The sequence below is a fragment of the Marmota monax genome, unplaced genomic scaffold (assembly GCF_021218885.2).
Source record: "Marmota monax isolate L192 unplaced genomic scaffold, Marmota_monax_Labrador192_F-V1.1 WCK01_AAM20220418_F8-fsc00024, whole genome shotgun sequence".
In the NCBI taxonomy this organism is placed as follows: domain Eukaryota; kingdom Metazoa; phylum Chordata; class Mammalia; order Rodentia; family Sciuridae; genus Marmota; species Marmota monax.
The window spans coordinates 29179020-29196336 of NW_026695224.1; the positions used below are offsets into that span (position 1 = coordinate 29179020).

General features: G+C 52.4%; 1 protein-coding gene across 2 annotated transcripts in view; it reads right to left on the reverse strand.

The window, feature by feature from the left end:
• Maf (MAF bZIP transcription factor) overlaps positions 1-17317 on the reverse strand; it is a 309968-nt gene that overhangs the window by 200106 nt on the left and 92545 nt on the right. The window lies entirely within an intron of this gene.

Consider the following 17317-nt stretch of genomic DNA (forward strand, 5'->3'; position numbering starts at 1 on the left):
TGTGCGTGCCCACACAGACACACACACACACACACACACACAAAACACACACACACACACAGAGAAGGTACAGGTAAAATGGGGTGAGCTCCTGATTTATGATACCCATGGAGTCCCCAGCAGCCATGACGTCCAAGAAATGCCCTCCCTGTGTGATTTACTGCTGTCCTGGTCTGGCTACACCATGTTGGGGGAATGCCCCAGCCTGGGTCCAGCCCTCGGCTAAAATGCTGACCCACGCTTACATCTACTGGGTGAGAGGATTAGCACTTGGGGTGTCCTCACGGCAAATGTGTCCTTTGGAGGAAGTCAAACCCTCGGAGGGCGGGAGACCTGCTCTTGCTTGGCCGGACAAAGAATGTATTTTGGTGTCAGTGAGAAGATGCACCTGCTGCCCCGCCCCCGCGGGCTCCAGCCCTCTCCTTAACTGGCTCAGTCTGGCTCACCCTGGGCAGGCCAGGGGCGTTGGCACTGAGGGGCTGGCAGAGCATGTCGGGAGGAGCAGACATGCCCTGGAGAGGCCACCATACCGGGAGAGGTCTGAATTCTTTGGGGTAGGGGACAGGGGTGCCTGAGGACAAGATAATCCAAGGGGGAGCAGAAAAGAAACCAGAGAAGCAATGCTCCGTGACGCATGATAAATCACCCCGCTATTCTGGTCCCGGGTCAGGAAGGCTCCCAGAGGAGACCCTCGGATCGGTGATCTCTGGAACTTAACCCCCCACTTTCATTGCTTGCTCTCAATCAATTGCAGGCCTGCCTTTCCTTTTTAATAGCTATGTTCCGCAGAAAGAAAGGACACCATGTGACAAGCAGATGTTCTGGAGAGGCCACCGGCTGCCCCCCTGCTGGCAGCATTTATTCCTGAACCCCCTCTGGGCGTATCCCAGGCCTTGCTCTCAAGCCCGAGGTCTGCAAAACTGCAACCCAGCCAGGCCCAGGCCTGCTTTTGTAAATAGGGTTTTATTGGAACACAAATTTGTTTATACTCTCGGTGGTTGCCTTCCTGCTGCAAAGGCAGAGTGGAGTCGTCGGGACAGACACAGTCTGGACCACAAGGCCAAAAATATTTAATATCTGTCCCTTTATAGAAAAAGTTTGCTGATCCTCAGGCTAAAGAAGTGGCGAGTGGCTGGGGACCTGGGCTCAGGATGCGGACTGTTCTGGGCTCAGAGCCTGCTGCCTAAGAGCCATGTGACCGTCCGGCGAGTAGGGATATCTCTGTGGGCTTCCATTTCCTCCCCTGGAAGTGAGGATAATAATAAAGTCACCTCCATCACAGAACATTAGGAAGATGAAATAGGTTGCAGCATTAAAAAGTGGTTGTGATAGAACCAGGAATTTCACATACGGGGCTCTCCTTTAAGCACATAAACTGCTTCTAAGCAAAGATTCACATTGCTCCCATTCATAGGTAAAAGGTGTCTCAAGTGTGCAAAAGTGAGTCCAGGCAGGAATAGACCATCTCAACCCTGGTCAGAGGCATGGAGTCGGCCTCTTCCTCTCCCCCTCCCCCAGGCTCTGAGGCAACCTCGGTAAATTTTATAAAGAAACACATTTCATCACAAGACCTACGCTGGCATTTTTTGGGGGATGTGCTAACACTTGGAACGTGAAGGATGTCCCAACAGATCATGTGAGCGAGGGAGATAGGAACACTGCTGAGGAAGTGGGAACTTCCTTGAATGTCCCTTTCCTTTGTCCTCTGAACCCCAACACTTGCCCTGGTTGGATCCTTGCCAGCAGGGACGCCCATCCGCCCTTTCCTGGCAGGGCTGGCCAGGTTACTGGACCCCTAGGAGTTCACAGGGACCAAGGGACCAGGGCTGCAGCTGGGGGCTTGGTAACAAGGGCCTCCCACTCCTCTGGGGCTAGAGGAAGGGTTAGGGACACTGTGCATTCTTGGATGGTAGGACCCATGTCTTCAGATGCAACTAAAAAATACCATTTCTGGTCACAATAACCAGCATCCACTAATTCAGGTGCTATGCTAAGCACATTTTATTTAATCTTCACAAACACCCAGTGGGACAGATAACTATTTTTCTTCCCACTTACTAAGAAAACAAAGACTTAAAGAGGTTAGATCATTTTCTATTTAATATACTATGGGAAAGAGAGCCAGGATTCCATCTCCAATATGGCGCCCAGCCCACAGAAGTTACCCAATGTGTATCTGGACGTATGAGTGAGTGGGTGAATGATGGCGCCGTCATGATGGCGCCGTCCTGTACGATTCTAGACCCTGTGTGTTTTACACCACGCACCACTGTCTCCTGTTTGTCTCTGTATTCCAAGAACCAGAGCAGACGAGAGGCACTCAAATGGTTTCGTTAACTTGGAAAGGACAACAGGTTGGAATTACAAAAATCAGGGTTTCCTCCAAATCTTTTGCCAACGGGGCAACATACCGCCTCTGTAGCTTGGAATAAAGAGGAGAGGGGCTGCGGGGTGGTGGTGGATGAAGTGTACAGGTTGGTGCCTGGGAGATGGCGAGTCTCAGTAAAGGGCAGCTCAACTCCTCACAGGTTTTGTTCACATTGCATTATCTCCACACGAATCACCACCCTCATTCTGTGGGTGTTTGTTGAACAAATTGGAAGGTGTGTGCCATCTGACAGCTACCCATCCGTTGGGCTTTGCAACCTGAACTTCCTCTAGGGAAAGAAGGTGACGAGGACAGGTGGTGAGCTAGGAGAGGCAGCTTTGTGCTTCACAGCGGAGCCTCTCTGCCCACCAATCTACATTTTCTCCCTTCCTCTTATCTTGCAGTTCTTCATAGACCCAAGTTCAGCACAGAGAGTTTGGCAGACTCTGGTGCTGGACCCTCAGAATACTCTGCTATTATTTCCCACCTGGAGATATAAAACAAACAAAAACCCAAATAAACTGAGGCCTGGAGATATCATAGGGTTGGCGCAGGACAGCTGCTGGGTGGCTGTGTTAGGACTGTGGTGTTCTAGGGGGTCTGTTTCCTCCTTAATCTTTCTCTGTCATCCAAATTTCCATAATGGGTCTAATTTATGTTTCTTTCCAGAGGAGGAAAGCCCTAAAAAGAGATAAGAGCAAAGTCACTGCAACTTTGGAGAAAGCAGCGCTGCTGACTATGGACATGCACTCTCCCTGGCCCATAAGACAGAGCGCAGTTCCCTGCAGCACTGACCCACAGCCGTCTTCCCTGCCTTCGCTGACTCAGGCTTTCCCGCAGCTTCACTCCTTTCCCAGGGCTCTGGGCTCACCTACAGGGAGGTCCCCGAGTCCTCATCTGAGCTAAGTCCTAGGGGAAAACTCAGAGGGTGGAGATCCCAGCGGGACTTCAAGCAGCTCCAAGGCCAGCAGTGGAGAGAAGAGTGAAGATCTTACCCGGAGAAAGGGACAAACAGCCATGAGACAGCCAGCAATTCCTCTCCCAGGCATCTACCCAAGAGGAATGCGAATGGGCACACAGAGACTGTGTGGTTTCACTCACAGGAACATCATTCCTCATGGTCCCAAAGTGGAAATAACCGGAACATCCATCAGCTGGTGGCGGGTGGAACAGTGTGCTGTACCTGCACACCAAGACACTAAGAACGAGAGGCGCACGCCTGCTCCGTCAGGATGGACCTCAGGACGGTAGACTAAGGGAGCGAGAGGGCACGTGTTGTAAGATCCCGTTATGTGAAGCGTCCAAAAAAGGCAAATCTACAAACAGGAAGTAGATAGGTGACTGCCAGGGGCTTGGAGGTGGGAAGAAATAAGGCGTGACAGTAAGGGGCACGGGGCTTCCTTCTGGGGTGGTAAAGGTGTCCGTAAACTAGAGTAGGGTAATGGTTGCACCACTCTGTAAACATACAGAAGCCCGTGACGGTTCACATTTTAAAGGATGAGTTTTATGTAACACATGTGTAAATGATATCTCATTGTTGTAGAAAAGGAGAGAAACTGGCCTTGGAGGGGAGAGTCCTGAAGGAGCAATGGGGCCTGTGCCCACGGAGGCCAGCCCTGCAGGGCGCCCAGCCAGGGGCACTGACCCAGCTCCCGCCCTGCTGCAGCACCCATTCTGATGGGAAGGACAGGCCCCAGCGAGAGACATCCCTGCTAGAGGCTGTGCTGAGGGCCAAACTGTGGACGCGTCTCTTGTTGCAGGACCGAGGAGCAGAGGTCTGGACAGAGCACAGCTTTGCTCTGTGCCCCATCCATGCCCTGGGCTCAGAGTGAGTGTCCTGGGGAAAAACCCTACAACAGTCTTGTCCTCTCTGGAGGGGGAAGTGCCCGTTTCTCTTTGTAAGCCCTGGATCTCTGGGTGCTCCCCAGGTGGAAGAGTATAGGGACAGTCCCAGGGTGCTGAGACCCAACAGGCAGCAGGGACATGGGGTGTGACTGACATGTTCCATGAGCGTCTCTCCTAGCAGCCCAGGGCAAGCGCTGAGGGATGGAGCCCCTGCCGGGCCTCCCAGGACCCACTGGCAGGACATGGTCACATCTTCTCCCTGGTCCCTCTTGCACTGATGCAAATGGCCAGTGGATATTCCCGACACAGAGGTGGGAAACCCCTGGAAAGAGCTCACAGCTGTTTCCTAAAACAGCAGAGAAAATAAGGAGAGAAGCTGCCTCGGCTTCTCACAGCCGAGATCCAGGGCGCACGGAGCTTGGCGGCTCCCCTGAGCTTGGGCCCTACAGAGGGCGGTGGAAAGGGCACCGGGTGAGCTGTCTTTATGACATTATTGATTTATTCTCCACCTGCAGCTGAAAACTATGCCCGGACAGACAATAAAAATAAGTACTTAACCATATCGCCAGCTCCGCCGTCAAAAATGGATTTTACACTTAAAGATACAGCTGATCTGGGCGAGGGTTTTAATGACATTTTTGAGTTTTAAATTAAAAAAAAAAAAATCAAATCTTTAAAAAAATTAAATGAGAAATCACCCACGTGGCTCTTTGTGGGCTGCCTCGCCTCACGCCTCCAGGCATGGGGGTTGGGGGCTTGCATATGTAACAGGGGAGTGGGGAGGCCTGGGGGATGTGGCTTCCTTGGTGGAGATGAGCAGACCCGGTCCACGGAAAGGGGTAACTGAGCAGGATGCAGGGAGCAGGAGAGGGAGGTGGGGAAGAAATGGGAGCCCCAGGAACGGATGGGGTGGGGGCTGGGCTGGTTATTTACAGTCTTTAAATTAGAGCTCAGGGCCACCCCCTCCCTCATCCAGGTCTTTCCAGATGGCAGTGAAGAAGAGTCGCCCATGGGCAGCCTTCGTGCATCCTGGATTTACCTCTTTGGAGGCAGTTACCCCTGCCTGTTTTATACTATTGCTATTTCTAAAAATGCCAGTCTCCTCGGGCAGGAGTTACGTCTGGTTAATCCATAGGTTTCGATCGCTCAGCCTGGACCTGGGCCACCAGAGACTACTGAGCGCACGGCTGGGAGGCGGAAGGGAAGGGAGATGGCAGGATCGGGGTGCAGTGAGCTCAGGGGCTGTCTGTCAAGCAGAGCGCCTTTGCATCAGCCCCCTGGAGAGGCTGATGAGGCTGGGCTGGGAGACAGGGAGAGACTGGGTCCTAAGTGGAAGAGTGCCTTGCTCCTCAGCCCTTATTTTTCCTTCGGTGCCCATGAGGCCTCGGGTTGCTCGTTTCTCTGGTGATTGTAGAAGCCCTGGGTACAGCCCTGCCTGATGGCCCACTCCCAGGAAATCAAAGTTAAAAGATCTGCTCACCGCAGTCTGAGAGGTGTCCGGAGCATGTTGCTGAATTAGGAGGGATCTGAGCACCATGGCCTGGGATCGCTGACTTCAAACACTGACACAAGCCAAGCAATGAGAAATGTGTGGTTTCATCTGCCAGAGACCCTGGCCCCTGCTGCACTTTCTAGACTCCGCTGGTAGCAGGGCGGATGATGGCGGCACCATCTACCCCCTCGGATGAACACAGTGTGCGTGGAGGCTGCTGAGCCTTCTGACTTAGCATTTCTAGAAGTTTCCTTTCAATGGCCATGGGTGGTTCAGCTGTGCCCCTTCTGCTGCCTTTATGACACCTTGGGAAGAACGTGAACTTACACGATCGGAGGGAAGCGGACATTTACTAACGGCTGTCCTGGTGCTGGGCGTGAGACTGAGTGCTTGTTACATGTACTAGCTTTTGAGATTAGTAAATACAGTGATCGTGTCTGACGAGGAAGGATGATGAAGGAACTCTCTGGAGAGATGGGAATGTTCTAAATGGCCTTAAGGGTGGGTACCTCCTTTGGTCTTAATGGAACAGCTAAGGGTCTGTGTATCCAGGTATATTGGTTTGATCTTAATATCTGTAAAAAAAAAAATAATGCTCAAGTGCACAGGGCAGAATGGGAATCATTACCAAAGCCAGGTGATGGTATGTGAGGATTTGAGGCACCTGTTGTAGGCAGAGTTCTAAGATGACCCCAGAGATGCCCCTGTATGATCTCCTCCCCTCCATTGGGGTGAGGACCTGTGAGTGTGCCGGGCTGTTATTCCTGTGACTGTGTCCCCTTCATGGTAAATATGAAGCAATTTCACATCTATGATTAAGGTTCCTAGCCAGCTTGGTTGATTCAAAGGGAGAGTACCCTGGAGGGCCTGGCCTGATCAGATGAGCCATGAGGAGAGAATTTGGGGTTTCCTGAACTCCCAGACTCAGAGCAGCCAAGACTTTCTCTCTCTGACCCTGCAGAAGTGAGCCTCAGATGAGACCCGCTGGCAAGACCCTCGCAGGAGACTTACGAAGCTGTATCCAGAATCCTTACCCACAGAGAGTATGAGGAAAAAACACACAGGTGTTATTCCAAGATATTACCTTTATGGTACTTTGTTACACAGCAGCAGGTAACTAGTAAAATACTTTGCATTTGAAATTTTCTGGGACACAAACAGTTAAATCAAGTGCAATGGACGTTTAAGAGAGTGAAGGACAGTGTTAGGGAGCATGGACATAGACCCAGATTTGCCTCCCAACTCCACGCCTTTCTTGTATTGTGGTCTTGGCAAATTTACTTGTTCTCTCTGACCCTCGGTTTCTTCATCTTCACCATGAGAGGGACAAGAGGGTTCACTCCGAGAGCATTCTAGCAGAGAAGCAAGAGGATCAGGGTATTCAAAGTGCAGAGTGTTGGAGAGGACAGATGTCAGTGTGGTGAGAAGGGTGACAAGATGACAGTGAGTGAGCAGGTTTGTCTCATGACAGAGAGCTGCTGTCACCCGTTTCCTTTGTCACCTTAGGCAATGGAGCCCATCATCTCTGAGCTTTGGTGCCTCTACCACTGACGTTTTTTAAAGATGTGCTTTCCTATTATAAGAGCTCGCGTGTGCAGGCCTGAGAGCTGCCGTGGACACTCACATTATTGTCCATGACCATCTTGAAGATCTTTCCTGGGTGTCTTGTCCCAGAAGGTCAGGTGCCACCCCCCACCTGTCACGGGCAATGAGTCCCACCTCAAGGACATCAAACATTCTTGACAAGGCCGACAGAAGTCCCCAGAACACTCCAGGGCAAGATGGGAACAAGGACTCTAGCAACGGTTGAAAGGACCCAGAGAGGGAACTGCTGTAATTAACTTAATTTGAACTTGGCAGTGGCCACAGCTGTCAATGACACTCCTCCCCCTGGGGAAAAGGTGCCACCGGATCATTTTAATGACCATGAGGGCTTCTGTTGTTCACTGTGGCTGAAAGATGCCACTTCAAGGGCTGCAGGACCTAGGAACTCCAGCCCCAGGAGGGGCAGGGATTTTCTGGACATGGACACGGCAGTGGCCTTCAGTCTCTCAGCTGGAGAGGACCAGCCTGACAGTGTTTGCACGAGGAAGGCCTTGGTGCCTGGCTGTCTTGGGTAGAAAACGCCCTCGGCCTCATCTTCTCTTCCAGCAAAGGGGAAGCATCTCAAAGGCCCATGCTCCCACCAGGTCCAGACGCTGGCCGAGGGTCCCCCTTGCGGGGCTCGGCTCCCAGCACCCCCTCAGCTGGATTTGTTTCCCTGTCCTGCCCTGGTTTCTCCTTCACCTTCAGCTACCTATTTATCTGCATTTTGTTTATTACAGCGATTTTGCAGGCTGCCCCAAATTCACTGTGGAATAGGCGACTTATTTAAAGAAGAATAAACACTGAGATGCAGGCATGATTCCCCTCTTTGATAGATAAGAAGACGAAAGCTGCAGGAGGAGCTGCCCACGGCCTCAGGACGGCTGAGTAGGGAAGTGCACATTTCAGACTAGGTGAAAACCCCCAGCCCTCCCCCCACTCTGCCACCCTGCGGCCAGCGAGGACCTCAGGGGCCTGGAAGGAGGCGCTGCTTTCACATACCAAAGCCCCCCTCGTCTCCAAGCCTGCAAAGAAGCTTCTGAGTTCCCTGTTTACATATCTGAGAACCAGGCCCGGTCTAGGGAGGTTCAGGAAACTGCCAAGGTCACAGGGCCAAGGGCGGTGGGACAGAACTTGAGACAGGGGGACAGCTGCACTCATGCAAGGCTGTGGCTTCCATCAGAAAACAGGATCAACGTCATCAGTCATAGGAACGGGACCTGCATTCCATCAAGCGCTATATCCCTGGGCTCCTAGGTACCATCCAGCACCCTGTGTCACCCCAGAGGAGCTGTAGACCGTCTGTCCTGGTGTAGCTGTGTATCATCCTGTGTCCCGACCCGTGAAGCCTCCATGAAGTCGATAACCCACCATTATTCTTCTGGGTCTGTGTTGCGTGAAATCCCGAATGGTTTACTTCGAATGTCTGAGTAAGCTATGGGTAGAAGACCTGCACTCTACTTTGGAAGTTCTGTGCCTGGATGGAATTTGTCCAGGAGGGGCTGTTAGTCCAGAACTTCCCCTGTTGGTCTCTCCCCAGGGTCTAGCAAACTCGCCCGAATCTGGGGGAGCTGGTGGTCAAATCCATCTCCCAGAACTTGGTTCCAAGTCCTTGAAAATGCATCCTGTGCCACACTCTGGGCAGGATTGGTGCTTCCTTGCAGGAAGGGAAGGAAGGAAGAGGCCGCCAAGTGCCCAGGCCTGCGTGGCTACTGTACACCAGTGATTTCATTCTCTCGCCTCTTGGCATGGCTGACCTAATTTTAAGATGAAAAAGCTGATGATCTGAGAAATTGTCGCTTGGCTCCAATCACAGGGTTAATTTGTGATGGGGCTAATATTTGGACCAGATCCTGTGGCCCAAATGCCCATACTCCTTTCCACAGATTTTCAGCGGTCACCTGATTTCTACTGATAGGTCACTGATAAGGTGACCAGTAGAAAGAGTCCTGGCGTCCCCACAATAGAAGAATTCATGGAAGCCCACCTACTCGCTGCCCTAGATCAAGGTCCAGGGTGTACGATTCATAAACGCTCTGGCTTGTCCCCAAACATCCTTGACCGTGTCACGCAGTCTGAGATAGCACCTCTCGGAACCTCCGTTTCAGAAAGTCAAACTCCAGGGTCCACAAGCTGCGGCTGGTGGGCTGAGAGCCCTACCACGCAGAAGGGCCTGCTCCAATTCCCCAATTAGTAACATGTTGTCGGGTTCAATTCTCTTCCAGGTGAAATTGGGCAGGCAGAATTCCCAGCTGAGGTAAAAGACACTCTTTAAAAAACTGTTTTACAAAATACATTTTTAATTGGCTTGGATTTTAAGATAAAAACAGCCTAGTCCAACCACAATGTGGCGTGACCCAGATTGGGATCAACTAGGGAGGGAGGAGGCAGGAAGGGGCCGGGTCCTCCTCTAGGACGAGGTCAAAGGCACAGCCATCACCCTGCAGGAGAAGTGTCCGTGGCAGGGGCTTCCTGGTGTCCTGAGGCTCTGCTCTGTTTTGTGCCCGCATCCAGATGTTCTCAGCTTTCACTATGAGGAGAAGGCAGGAGGGGTGGGATGGGCCATAGCTCTCTTGGGGAAGGGATCTCAGAGCCAGGGACAGAGCTGGGCAAGGACAGTCAGCCTGGAGCCAGGTGTGAACCAAAGCCTGTGTCTCATCCAAGGGTGGACAATGACTCCAGACAGAGCAGAGGCCACTATGCACTCACCAAACCCCACTTCCTATTCTTCAGGGAAAACAGCTAGACTACATTTCCCAGCATCCCTTTCAGTTCAGATAGGGCCATGTGATTTGTTCTGGCCAATAGGATGCGAGTGAGTAGCTGAGGCCATTTCCTACCTGGGCCAGGAAAGTTTTCATTCCCTTCCCCTCCTGCATCTGCTAGCACAGGAGAGGGGAGAATGGAGAATTAGAAAAAAATGGCAGAATTGTGCTCTGGAGCCTTTGAGCTACCACTTGGAGGCGATCCTCTCAGCAGGAACACCCTCAGGGAGTGGTGTCTGTGTGACAATTTGATATTTTTTTCTGTTGATGCTTTTAAACATCTGTTACCCTTCCATGACTAATAAACAAGATGGGAAACATAAAGACCAAGGAAGCATTCTGAGCATAAGACGGCCTGGGATAAGAGAAGTGGTAACTAGGAGGGGTAACTAGACAAGCCCCAAGACATGCAGAGTGGAGAGGGGGTGGGTATGGGGCTCCCAGCCACAGCTGTCTTGATGGGGAGGGCGCCCTGTGGACTCATGCGGCCCCCATGGTGGCCTGTCCCGCCTCCTCCTCTCCATCCTCACGAACAGTATTCCTGGATCCTGAGATCTTCTACATTCAGGTCTGGTGATGAGCACCTTCCATGTTTTATCTCACTCCATGTTTCTTCCTTCACAATTACCCTCTGAAGGAGGCTCTGTGACAGTCCCATTGTGCAGGTGAGCAAGTGATTTGCCTGAGGTCACCAATGGACACTGCCCTTCTCTATAGTCCTACTCTTGACCACCCACTGTGAAAGCCTCCGACTCCTATCACAGTCTTGTCTCTCATACCTTTCCTTCCTTCCTTCCTTCCTTCCTTCCTTCCTTCCTTCCTTCCTTCCATCCATCCATCATCTCTCCCCTTCCTCCAGCCCACATTTCCTCCCTCCACCCCCTCCTCATCCATCCAAGGACTGATTCACTCCTGCATGTCTGAGCTTCCTCTGCCTCCTGGACACAATGCAGGCCCTAGCACAGAACCACCTGGGTTCTAGAAGGATCCACCTGGGTGGGGGAGATGGTCCCAGGAAAGTCTACTCAATGATGCATGAGCTGAGCAAAGCCACTTTGACAGCAGGGTGCAGCCTGCTCCAACTTGGGCAGATTCTCCTGACCCCAGCCTGGAAGTCAGCCTGCAACTGGGAAAGACTGCAGCCAGGGTGGCTGGTGCAGCGGAAAGTGCTGGGTCAGGGGACAGGTTGTGGGGAGGAGGGTGACAGGACAAAGGCTGTGAGAGGCATTTGCAGCTGTGGGGAGCTCCTGTGAAGGAGCCCCGACTGGCTTGGGTTTTGAGCTGGTCCTGTCTTGGTTGCTCTCAGCCCATCCTCCCAACGGGGGAGACCACAGTCATGTGACAGTTTCATTTCCCCCAGAACTTTCTTGGCATTTCCCTTCTTCTCCTTTCCCTCTATCTGGGGGTTCGTTTCCTTCCGCAGGGGAAGTGCAGTGTGCAGTTGGCACTTCTGCAGAGTTCCAGGAGGAGCCTCAGCGCTGCCTCCCGCCTCCAGCCCAAATCTCCACCAGGAGGATGGAGAGAAGGGAAATCGACGACCTGGTCTTTTACAAAACCCGAGCTGGCTGCCTGGCTGCCCAGAGATGCTATCAATTGATTAACATGCAGCCTGCCAGCTCCCGCTTGATAAGAGAGCGCGTCCTACAGGGGAGCCTCCAGCCCCTTACAGAGGAGCTCACGCCTCCATCACCACCTGCCCTTCCCACGCCCCCTCCAGTTCCTGTGCTCATCCCTGCACACGGGGTGGCACGGGGCACCTTGGCAGCCTGGCCCCCCAGGACTGGGTGGCAGCTGCAGGAGGTAATCACCAGGCTGCCTGCTCCCTGCAGAACAGAGCCACCTCTCACTGGCACCTGAGGAGGGGTCCGAGGAGAGGGCATGCCAGGACAGGGGGGCGCTCCGCATCGCATCCCTCTTCCCTCCTTCCTTCTTCCCATCAGTAAATGTGCATCGGGGCTTCTGAACAAATGCTGCTGGAGGAAACGGAGCAGGGAACGAAAGGAAAGGAGCAAAGGGAGAGGAAAGGAGGGAGGGAGAAGGGACAGAGCCATCGGCCATCAGCTGCGCATCAGGGGAGCTGGTGCCAGGAGGAACAGGGACTGCGAGACCGGATCATGGGGATCCTCTGAGGAAGTGACAAGAAGAATGAAAATAAGCTTCTCTCTGCTGCCGCAGAGGCCAGGCAGACGGGATCCTGCTCGCCCGAGGCTACGGGCTCACTTAACTCAGAGAAGGTCAGGGTGGCTGAGCAGAGGGACTCAGTGAAGCTGGCGGGCTAGGCAGCCAGGAGGGCGTGGGGACCTGAGATCTCCAGCCTCCCTGGGTTGGGTCTCCATTCTCTGGGCAACGCTCAGGCAGTGACATGACCTGCCGTGATCCTTGCCATCTGTGCTCCCTGGACTGGCTCCCGGTGGCAGGTCAGGAATGGGAGTCACCTCTCATGGAACAGTGGCCGTCCTGATGAGTATCAGCAGTGCCAGGGGCAGAAGGGGTGTGCTGGATGGGGAGGGCTCAGAGCAGACGTAGCAGCTGCAGGTGCCCCGTGCGCCTTCTCTGCATCTTACACTCGCACTGTCTGGGACATCCGACTGCATGGCTATTCCGTTTCTGGGGCAGTGGTGGGGAGGGACAGGGGCTAAGAACCCTTCCCAGCAGTCACTTATCCAAAAGCACCACAACCCAGGTTGGAGTCCAGGTTCCCTAAGACCCAGGCGACCTCCCTTCTCACTAGGCACCGGCTAAGCCAGGGTCGTGCTGGAGATGCCCAAGATGCTGCCACTGTGGGTCCCCACAGTCCCTCTCCCCAACATGGGCTCTGGCTTCTCCCCGCCCAGAAGCAGAGCATTCAGGTGACCCCGGCCCATGGTGGCTGAGAAGGGAGCAGAGCCCAGCTGTCTGCAGATAACCCAGAGGGGTCTCATTCCTTGGGGCCACACACACGTCCACTGGGCGGTCATAGGCCCAGCAGCAGCTCTCGGGCCTCCTGTGTGAGTGGTGAAGGGTTTCCTTCAACAGGAGAATGGACCAGGACAGCCTGCCCTGGGAGACGCCTGGGGCATATTCCAGGTGGCAGCTGAGCCAGGTGCCTGCTGCGAAGGTGGAGCCCTGACCCTCCTGGCAGCTCCAGCCCTGGACTGTGGTCTCTGTTGAGGACCAGGCTGGGAGCTGCTCAGCTAGTCCCTTCCTGCTGGAGCAAACAACTGTGGCCTTGGAAGAGGGGCGTGTGTGTGTGCAAGTGAGCCGGCAGTTGTGTGTGTGCAAAGGCATTTGTATAGAAAGCTGCTCAACAAGAGGAAGAACCCAGAGGTCTGGCCCAAGAGAGTCAGCATCCTGGGTGTGGTGAACAGGACTGAGGGTCACACCAGCTTGTGTCCTGGACCTACCCTTATAGGTCCCAGGACCCCTGGAAAAAGTGCTCAGCTGTCCCAAGCCTCAATTTCATATCTACAAAAACAGATAACTTGCTCTTTTGCTTGATGCGCCTTAGGAAGATGAGACCTGTTGAGAGCCACAGCTGAAGGGGCCCCAGCAAACTTCCAGCTGCCGGCTGATGATTGGCTCACAGCGGCCCCAGCAACATCTAGCTGATTGGCTCCTCTGCGGTGATGCTCATTGGGCTGTTTCCCTGCCCTTTCAGACCATGGAGCTGCTCATTGGGGGACTTTTTTGGCTCCGCCCACGCGACCCAGCCAATCGGCCTCAAGAGCAGGAGGATGGGGGGAGGTGGTGAGGCTTGTGTTGGAGGGAGAGGCTGGTGGGAAGCCGGTGGTGGCAGTTGGGCTCTGAGGGTTTTTCCTGAGGAGCGGTTTTGTTTGGCGTGTGTGGTTCTAAAAATAAAGTTAGTTTCTTTTGACAAGTGGCTCCTGATTGTGCCCAGCCAGACTGCAGCAAGACCTGATGTTATGTGAAAAGATTTAGCATGAGAACTGGTATACAATAAACACTCAATAATGGCCTGTTCCCTCCTGGATCAGCAATCTCTTCTTCAATCCCGTGTTACTACTCACTGAGTGAGAGTGTCTTAACCTTTCTGTGCCACAGGTTTCTCACTTTAGAACAGCGACAATAATAATAATACCTACTTGACAGCGCTGTTTGAAGAGTGAATAAGTGAATACGTTTATGGTGCTAGGACAATTAAGCTCTGTCCTTTGCATGTATGCACCCACTTGTTATTATTTGATCTCATCACACAGAGGCACTGAATCTCCAACGAGGCTGAGTGCTCTCCATGGACCAGGGCTGAGTTGTTCTCCTGAGAACCTAGCACACAGTACATGTGCCATACGTGTGCACTGGTTTGTATGCTGAATTTCGTTGAATTCAGTCCATAGGTACAAGCTAACCGCTGGAGACAGCAAAACTTTGCAAGAAAAAGATGTTTTTGTTTTTATCTTTTTAAATTGCTTTAGAAATTTTTTAGATGAGGTGATTTTAAAGCACCATTGAACTTCCCATGTGTCTTCTCTAAGCATGAAGACCCGCTGGGTCCCTCCTGGACCTACCTTTTCTCCAAAGGACTTACACATCCAAACGCGGGACATAGACATCGTGTCTGGCCAAACAGGAGCTAAGTTGAAAAGGGTCCACGGGTGGCCAGCGTCGGGCAGAGGCACAGAGTGAATTAGCAAATTAGCAGAAATGACTTCTGCAGAAAGACTAATAAAGCATCCATCCAATAATGGGATGGATGTGTCACTTGCAAGGCACCCTGCGCTCCTCACAGACAGAATCTGGGTCCCCGCGGGCCACGGGGGTGGATTTGGGAAGCCTTGTGGGTCATTCCAACGCACCTCAGAGGAAATAAAAGGCCCAAGGCAAAGATGAAGCCTGACCATGGAGCGTGGTGCGTGGCCCTGGGACCATCGCTGCCTCTCGCCCAGGACTTCCCCTGACAGCTCAGGGTCCCTGTCCCATGTGGGGCCTGACCTCTTGAGTTTTGGAGGTAGGGGTGCAGTGGTGGGCAAGGGGAGCATTTATGATGGCCTCGAAACTCAAAATAATTAGTTGGAGAGTCAGGAGAACAAAGTTGTCAAAAAAGGAGTAAAATATATTTTCCAATCAGCCATTTCCACTCATCTTTGGCGGGGGGGGGGGGGGGATTGAAGTGACCATATAGCTACACTGATCACTTGAATGTCTTTGAAAATGTTAGGATAATCTGAATCAATGTCAGTGTAGGCCACGTGTTTATCAGAACTAAAACATGAACATCAAAACCTCACTCAGGGACTGATTTTGTTTCTGCTGGCTTTCGGCACCCAGGTTGCAAAAAAAAAAAACAAAAAAACAATGAGCTTTGCAAGACGGAAAGAAGATTTTCAAGCATAGAGGGATCTGTTCTTGCTCACACGAACGAGCTAAATAGCTACCTTTACAGCAGGACTTATCAGTGCCTTTGATGAGTTAAGTCATAATGGACATTATAAACCTCCAAGATGGAGAGACTGCAGGGAATATTTCTCAAATTCATTTGACCACCAGTTACCCTCTGCAGCATCATTTAGAAGTATCAGTAGCTATCCTAAAATAAATAAATCCTCACTGCTTCTCGCTCTGGGTGGGCCGGACCCTCTTGGGTGAGAACAGCACTTCCTCGCAGATCAGTGTCCGTCACCGCCTCTCCGTCATCTGTCCCTGAGGACGCCCTCCCCCTCCCACCTCCCACAAAGTGTATTTTGAGTAGAATAGTTAGCCTATTTTAAGCAGTCCATCCTAAACGTGCCACTCAGGTTTGGCCCAGGTCACCCCACTGATTTTCACCTGGTGGGGAGGTTGATGGGGAGGAGTTTAAAGTTTCTCTCCCGTTTTGAACGAATATCTATTGAAATCTCCCTCAGAACATTTTTTTCATCTTAACGAGGGATGGTTTAGTTACAGGACCTCCGGCTTTCAAGGCCAAGAACAGCTCAAGTCCATCCTGTGTGACTCCCCTTGGTGAAGTTCACCATCAGGCAGAACCAATCCAAGATGCCAGTGGTCTGCAGGGTGCTTATTTAGGGCAGTGTGCACAGGAACGGGGCCCGCCTGTGGTGGGCGTGTGGGTAGGTGGAAATTCACCTGTAGACTTCACGGCATTGCTTAATCTCCATCAAAAAATGAATCACAAAGAACTAGAATGACCATGAGGAGGCATTTTCCCTGTTTGGGGAAATTGAAAATTTTTTAATGAAGCGAAAGAACAGGAAGAAGCCCTTCAGCTATTGAGACCCATTCCAAAGTAAGGGAACAATCTCAGTGCACCCCTTGGGGAGAAACTCAATTTTATTACCCAGGATGTGAAAGGCAGGCAGAGAGGGCCGTGGTTCAGGGTCTGCAGAGACCCAAGGGCTCTCAGATTCAGGAGATGGTCTTTGGCCAGGACTCTGGGGGCTTCAGAGCACCTGACTCCCTGGAAATCTCCTGGGCCTCCGGGAGCCCCTGTGCTCCTGGAGGTAAATAGTTCAGCTTTCATATTTGCATATGGATGAACTTTCTGCATTTTAAATGAGAATCTCTCCAGAAGGGGATAAGTCTCTGTGTTCTCAGCTTGGGGATCCAGAAGATACTGGGAAATGAGACAGCCTGTCAATCCATTCAATCCGAGAGGGATGTGGTTACAAATCAGTGGGAGAAGCATTTGCATCGAGAATCGAAAAGTCAAAGTCTCAGGACTTAAGAAGTCTGTCCCTGGGGACCCGAGTGGCATATCAGCTGCTTGGTGCTGCCACCGCGGATCTCTCTTGCTGCCCACCCCATTTGGAAAGCAGGCAGGAGAGCTGGCCTCCGCCAGGGTTCTGGTCACTCTCTGGGCAGTGGGAAGCCCCTTCAGCACCTCCTTCTTCTTTTGGGTGATGAGAAAATGAAAACCACTCTAGGGACTTCAGGAGACTGGTGTGGAGGGAAATGCTCTGCACTGGATATCGAGAATCTCAGGCTCTCCTCCCTCCCCTCTTCCCCTTCACGTGCAGTTGGGAGGGCCACTCTGGGTGACGCTGCTTGGGATTGGAGCATGCTCCTGCCACCTAGTATCTGAGTGACATTGGGGCAGGTTCTGAGGTCCCCCAGAATCCTCCCGTGTTTATGGGAGGCTGCAGTGTCACATTGCATGGATCTCCTAGGTGTACCCCGAGGGTTCCACCAACCTGCAGGGAACAGATCAAACTTGGCATCTGGCACAGGGGTCATGCTCCTTATGTCATAGGCAGCTAGTGTTGTGCTATTGTATCATCACCATCATTAGAGAAAGACCGAGAAGCCAGTTTTCAAGTTAGATGAACTCAG